We start from the raw sequence: 7002 nt of genomic DNA, 5'->3' as shown, positions 1-7002 counted from the left end.
AGAATTTTCATTTTTGGGAACTGTCCCTTTAAAGAAACAAGTGCATATTAAATGAACAATTGTGCAATTAATAAATAAGAATAAGACAGTTTAACATGCACAGTAAATGAGATTAAGATGTTTATCATGCACATTATAGGTGAAGTGTGTGATTTTTTAATGCTAACACACTTTTTTCCCAAATGACAACTATAAAAAACAGATTTTTAAAAAAAGTGTGACTATACTGACAAAACTTTTCTGTTAGTTAAAAAAATCCGACCAGCCCAACACAGCAACAGCAACTCAACAAATAGCATGATTTTAGGGTGGGGCCATCCGTTTGACTGACCAATGACAGAACGGGTGAGTGTTTGAAAAACTTGTTTGAAAACAATCATTCCTTTAGCAGTTCCATTTGGTGTCGCTAGTGGCACAGAAATACTTCATTTCTTGTGCACGCACACAGAGTATTGTTTCACTACATCAATAGAAACTCTGCTTCTGGTCCCTCTCCCATTTTATTTCTAACTAACCATCTTTCTCTCTTGTTGAGTAAAAAGTCAACACTCTACCTAAATTCTTCATTTATTTTCTCGGCTGGAACTCTGTCATCCAATCTCATATTCGCTTTTCTTTCTTCCAGCGTTGTTCTCTTGGGTGGAATCGGCATGTCCTTGCCGGGGTCTCCTTCCTCCTCTCCTCTCTTGCCCTGTTTCTCTATCGCCGCGTCTCTGAGGTGGTAGAACAGTAGGCCGTGTAGCAGCGCAGTAGGAACAGTTTGTATTGAGATCTTTGAGCTGTAGCTCTTATTCCTCTGTTTTTCATTTTTACTTATTTTCGTTCCCTTCATCATCTTTCCCTGGGAAAGCAGGCCTGAGGGAACAGATGGAAAGACATGTTAAAGAAAAATGTTCACTTATTTATCTTGAGTACACTAGGTTCACGACAGACCGAAGACTGTTCTGTGCCTGATTATAAATGACAGAAAAAACGTTTCACCATGTATCTTAGTTTTTAAAAGGAACGCTTTACTCAAAAAATTAAAATGGTCATCAGTTACTCACCCTCATGGCATTACAAGCCAATGACTTTCTTTTTTTTTTCTGTGGAACACACACAAAGATCTTTCGAAAAAGATCTTTTTGTGTTCCCCAGAAGAAAATGACATGATGGTGAGTAAAAGATGACTCATTTTGATTTTTGCGTGAACTTACCACGTTACATTAAAATATGTTAATTCAAGTCTTTAAAATCACATATCACATTACTGAAGTGAAAAATTATCTTTTGTTTTGATGTCAGTTTGCCTTTAGTCAGCTAGTCAGTCAGTCAGCTAACCCCTTACCAAAAAATATATTTCAAGTTTATTTTATTAAGTATACTTAAGTAAAGTTCAAGTACATTTTAAGTATACTTTATGTAGTAAGTACACAAATATCAGTGTACTAGTAGTATACTTTTAAATGCACTATTTAAATACTCCTTAGGACTAAATTGGCCCACTTTCTAGTACACTACCTGTCAAAAGTTTGGACACACTTCCCCAATCTCTTTAATGGGGAAGTGTGTCCAAACTTTTGACTGGTAGTGTATATAAAAGTATACTTTAAAGTATACTTTAAGTATAACAGTAGTAAACTTTTAGTATACTACTAGTTTACATCTATGTTTTAGTTTGTACTGCAAGTATACTAAAAATGAATTTATAGGTTTACTGATAGTGTACTAATTAAATTTGAATGCATTTTTAGTGCACTTTTAAGTGTAGTTTCAGTAATTTTATACTACAAGTATACTCGTAAGTTTTCTTTAAATGAACTTTACACCATACTTTAAGTATACTACTATGTCCCTATTTAAGTATTAATTTGTATATATTTTGTTATATGGATATCTGAACATGCAAAACATCAAAAGAAAGAACAGGGTATCTGCTTGTAAACAAAAATATTTTAATCTAGCCTCATGCATTCTTTTTTTACAAACACTTGAATGTGGGTAAGTTTCATAAATAAAAAATAAACAACATTTTGAACAAAAAGCTAAAAATAAAAAAGAGTATACATGATCAACACCCCAAAGCATGAGTCATTATTACCTCTTCATAGGTCGACATTTTATTCCATAACGTTACACAGTTTGACATATCTATGGTTTTGATGCTTTTTTATGTCTGACGATTGTGTTCGATTTCGTGTGGAATCATCTGTTGTTTCGGTTTCTTCTTCACTTGTGTTTTGGAAATTCTGTACAGAAGATGTGTAATAGCGCATATAAAAATTAACATGGATTCTCAGAGCTCAAGTAGAGCTCAAGTATATTTTGACGACTTCTAAGTATAAGTCAGGTATACTTAAATGTCATTTTAAGTATATTTCTGAGAAGTATATCAAGCACACTTCTGAGAAGTACATAAAAAGTATACTGAAAGTATACTTTCCCATTTTTTAGTTTAAAAGAAGTATACTAATAGCACACTTGAATAAACTTCTTTTTCATAAGGACAGCTTATCGTACTAGCTTAGCACAGTGCTAACTGTTTAAAATAGCTCTTTTGATTAGCTAGAACAACATATACGTTAAGGTCCCAGTGGACAGAATCAATTTTCATTACCTGCGAAAAAAGTTGAACAGCTCCTGGCAGCATTCTGGCACAAACTCTGAAACAAAAAGCCATTTTAGCTTACATCTCCAAGTTGTTTAAATGTATAGATTTTAAGAGGTGTTCACTACACGATACAAATGCAGACCATACGTTAATTTCCTCTGTAATACCATACCACTTTTTGGAAAGTCTGAGTCAGGCAGGAGTGTGCAAATGTCCACATGCATGTCCAAGGCTTTCATATGTTTTCAATCGCACGAACATGATTATGTGTCTGACATATCGCTGCTCCAGCCTGTGTTTCATTCCCACCTATTTATCAAATATCAGGCCCTGGTAACCTGGTATCCATGACGACCCGATTGTCACGGTGATCGCATCTGTCCAATTAGTTGTGGTTCATTACTGAGGGATCTCAGCCACGGGACTGAAACAGACCTGATTAGCGCTGAGAGAGGAGGGTCGGTGCTCTTCTGTATAGGGGGGAGATGGGTAAGGGTTCTTGAAGCAGAGACCCCCAGGACACTCACTCCGTCAGGGGCAAGAGGAGGTCAACAGGAGGTTCTCAGCTCAATCATAGGCTGTCATCATCTCTGAATGTCACTGGTGTAATCAGTGAAGGCAGCATCAAACCATCCTCACAGAACAGAGTCAGGACAGCCATCTTGTAAATTAATACCCAGCATGCAGCCCCTTAAACTTTGCCATTTGACCCTGAACGCGGGTACACGAGCAAGACAAGTTTTAGTACACGTCATCAACGATGATGTTCTCTGATTGAAAGGCTCTAGACAAGCTAACCACAATACATTCACTTCTTTCTCTTTCACACACACACACACACACACACACACACACACACACTGGTTTCCATGTTTTATGTTGCATGTCCCATGACTTATTTTATGTTTCAGACACATCATTATAGAGACATTCCAAAGATGTAATGTTTTTTTACTGTACAAAAAGTTATTTCTATCCTCTTACCCTAACTCTACCCCTAAACCTATCCATCACAGAAAACTTTCTGCATTTTCAGATTTTGTATGATTTATATGCTTGTTTTCTCATTGGGACCAAAAATGTTTTTTGACATAAGGTCAAAATTTATTGGTATTACTATACTTGTGATGACATTTGTGACCCTGGACCACAAAACAGTCTTAAAGGAGAAGTCCGGTGTCATATTGACCTAAAGTGTAATGAATCATGATACCGAGTGTGAACTTACCTTTCATAGCTCATCTCGGCTTGTCCCCTGCACTTCAAAATCTGGCACTAGTTAGCCGATGCTAAAAACAGGTTGTTGCTGAGGGTGGATCGGGCATCGGACTAGCCATGTAAATAAATCACTGTTTTACACCATTTACGAGGCACAAAGTAGCTCCACACTTCATTGGTAGACTTCCAAAGGCCCTGACATTTAAAACGAGACATTGAGAACTTTGAAAAAGCACTGGTAGTTTATTTACAAGAAGATTTATACAGACAGTACTTTCAGGAAATTTACCGGTCGCCGCCATCTTGAATTTAGTCACGATAAGTCGAGTGACGAGCAGGAAGGAAACTACAACCTGATAAGTCACGTGAGAGTTGGCAATTGCAAGGATGTCGGACGATGAAGCTACTGAGTCTTATGAAGTAGTAGTTTAGTTTCCTTCCTGCTCGTCACTCCTGTTGTTAGCATCGGCTAACTAGTGCCAGATTTCGAAGTGCAGGGGACAAGCCGAGATGAGCTATGAAAGGTAAGTTCACACTCGGTATCATGATTCATTGCACTTTAGGTCAATATCACACCGGACTTCTCCTTTAAGTAGCATGGGTATATTTGTAGCAATAGCCAAAAATACATTGTAAGGGTCAAAATAATAAATTTTTCTTGTCAAAAATCATTAGGATTTTAATTAAAGATCATGATCTATTAAGATATTTTGTAAATTTCTTACCATAAGTATTTCAAAACTTATTATTATTTTTTTTTTTATTAGTAATCTGCATTGCTAACATATTCATTTGGATAAATTTTAAGGCGATTTTCTCAGTATTTAGATTTTTTTTGCACACTCAGATTCCAGATTTTCGAATAGTTGTATCTCAGCCAAATATTGTTCTATCCTAATAAACCATACATTAATGTCAAATTTTTGTTTTATTTAGCTTTCAGATGATGTATAAATCTCAGTTTTAAAAAATTGACCGTAATGACTGGTTTTGTGGTCCAGGGTCACATTTGGACCCCATAACATAGGGAATACCATGCACACACACACACACACACACACACACATATATATATACCTCATACAGGCTTGGAACAACTTGAGGGTGAGTAAATTATGACAGAATTTACATTTTCGGGTGAACTATCGCTTTAACACTGACCTTGTTACTGATCCAACAACTTTTATCTTCAGTCTACATTTGTTAAAAGTAATTTTTGTAAACATGAATTTCCAGGGTGTAATTCAGGGTTTATATTGATTGGAATGGACAATAATAAAAATAAATTTCTTATTGTACGTGTGTGTGTGCATAATAACAGAATGAGACGAAAACCACCATCATGTTCAATACAAACTCGTGACAAATCAATCTGCTTTGCAAAATCAATATTGACAGTTCTCAAATTTACACTCATCACCACTCTGTATGTGAGGGTGTGTTTCAGCTCCCTGTGGTAGAGCTTCAGTAAAAACAATAATAAAGTCTTAAACAAAGGCTCTACTGTAACTGAGTGAAACCTGCTCCTCTGCTCTTTCCAAACTGCTGCCATGCTGTCCATCAAATCCCTGAGTTTATCTAAAGTAAACCCTAACACTCTCACTGTTTTATGTCTTTCTCCCCTGCTGTCTTGATCTGGAGGGGTTTTACACATTACACTTAATTCTATGTTAATGCATTTTGGAACACCAAGTAAAGGAAGATGTTTTACTGGGTTCCCCCCCAGTTCTCTAGTTAACTTACCTTATATTCACGCAAGTCTTAGAAATGTTCACATGCTGTTCAGCATCTAAAAAAACAATTAAAAGAATGCAACTGAGTTTGCTAGAGTTACAAAGACATTACAGTCAACCCCAAAAAACATTCAGACACCAGATATAATTTGATATTTTTTACCTTTTGGGTGCAGGACACTATAGTAAGTGAGGATAGCAAACTAAACTGTCACATATTATACCCAAAAATTCTTCATACACTGGACTACCTGTAAAACTGATAAATATTTGGGGACCAAAATTTATTCAGACACTTTGACTTGACCATGTTTTGTTTAAGTGTTTTTTCTTTAATTGCTAATGCAATCTTTTTACACAACAGACTGAACAAAATAAAGCTTTGCTTGATAATTGGTTTACCTACATTAGTATTATCTAATTGTGTACAGTATTTAAATTTAACAGCTGACAGCTATTCAACCTAATTCATTACATACCTTTCCATCAAAGTTATCAGACATTATCAAGAATTTGTTCTGACACAGTTTAACTCGGAGTTTTTGTCATATTTTATTACCATTTTCTAAACTATAGTGAATGAACTGTAATGATGTGAGTGTTGAAGGTTACTGAATAAATTTTGGTTTGACTGTATTTTTGTAGTGTCTTTAAGAAGATTTAAAACAACAAGATGAAATTTACACGAGTCTTTGCTGACATTTTGCGTACCATACTTGTCTAGTCAACGTTATTAACGTTATAAATATGCAAATGAGAATGTTAACCCAGGGTTTATGTATAGCTATAGCGTGAAAAAAAAAATCGAAAACCTGATAGTCCAGATTAAATTACTAACCCACGAAGTGAGCCTTGCGAAACATATGACGATAATGTTAATATTAAGAAATACCTTCGTATTTACTGGCTAATATTTTGAAGCGACCAGTCCAAAACTGTGATGAATTACGTGTTTATTCCAGCAGAGGTCCTCGTAAGCACACTAACTTTATGAGAGCTGGATGGAACATCCGTCCCACCAAGCGATGACAAGCATACCTACAACATTACATCTTGTCATCTTTTTTAAAAAAAAAACTACTTCTCTTTCCCTATCTCTCGATTTCCCTCCATCATTCTCTCTTGGCCTTCATGCTCTCGCTCTTTTTCCTTCTGTATGCCTGTCTTCCTCTCTTTTGTTCGGTGCCCTTGCCAGATTGGGATTACTCTGCGATGTTATCTGAGTACTTGGGGTTTGTTCAGTTGTAATCTGGTTCTTTGCAGGAAGGTAAGAAGCAGAAATGTTTTCCCATAAATCAAAAATAGCATCCATCTGGATCTGTCTCTCTAGCTCTTCGCTCTCTCGCTCTTTTTCCCTCTCTCACATGCACACTGAACATATCACATTTTTGTGGATAAAATCTCAAAACAAAAATCAAAACAAATCAAAACAAATCTCAATGAAATTAGTCTAGTGCGGCA

Source organism: Garra rufa, chromosome 2 (assembly GCF_049309525.1).
Source record: "Garra rufa chromosome 2, GarRuf1.0, whole genome shotgun sequence".
Lineage (NCBI taxonomy): Eukaryota > Metazoa > Chordata > Actinopteri > Cypriniformes > Cyprinidae > Garra > Garra rufa.
The sequence above is the reverse complement of the archived record's forward strand: the minus strand, read 5'-3'. Positions refer to the sequence as shown.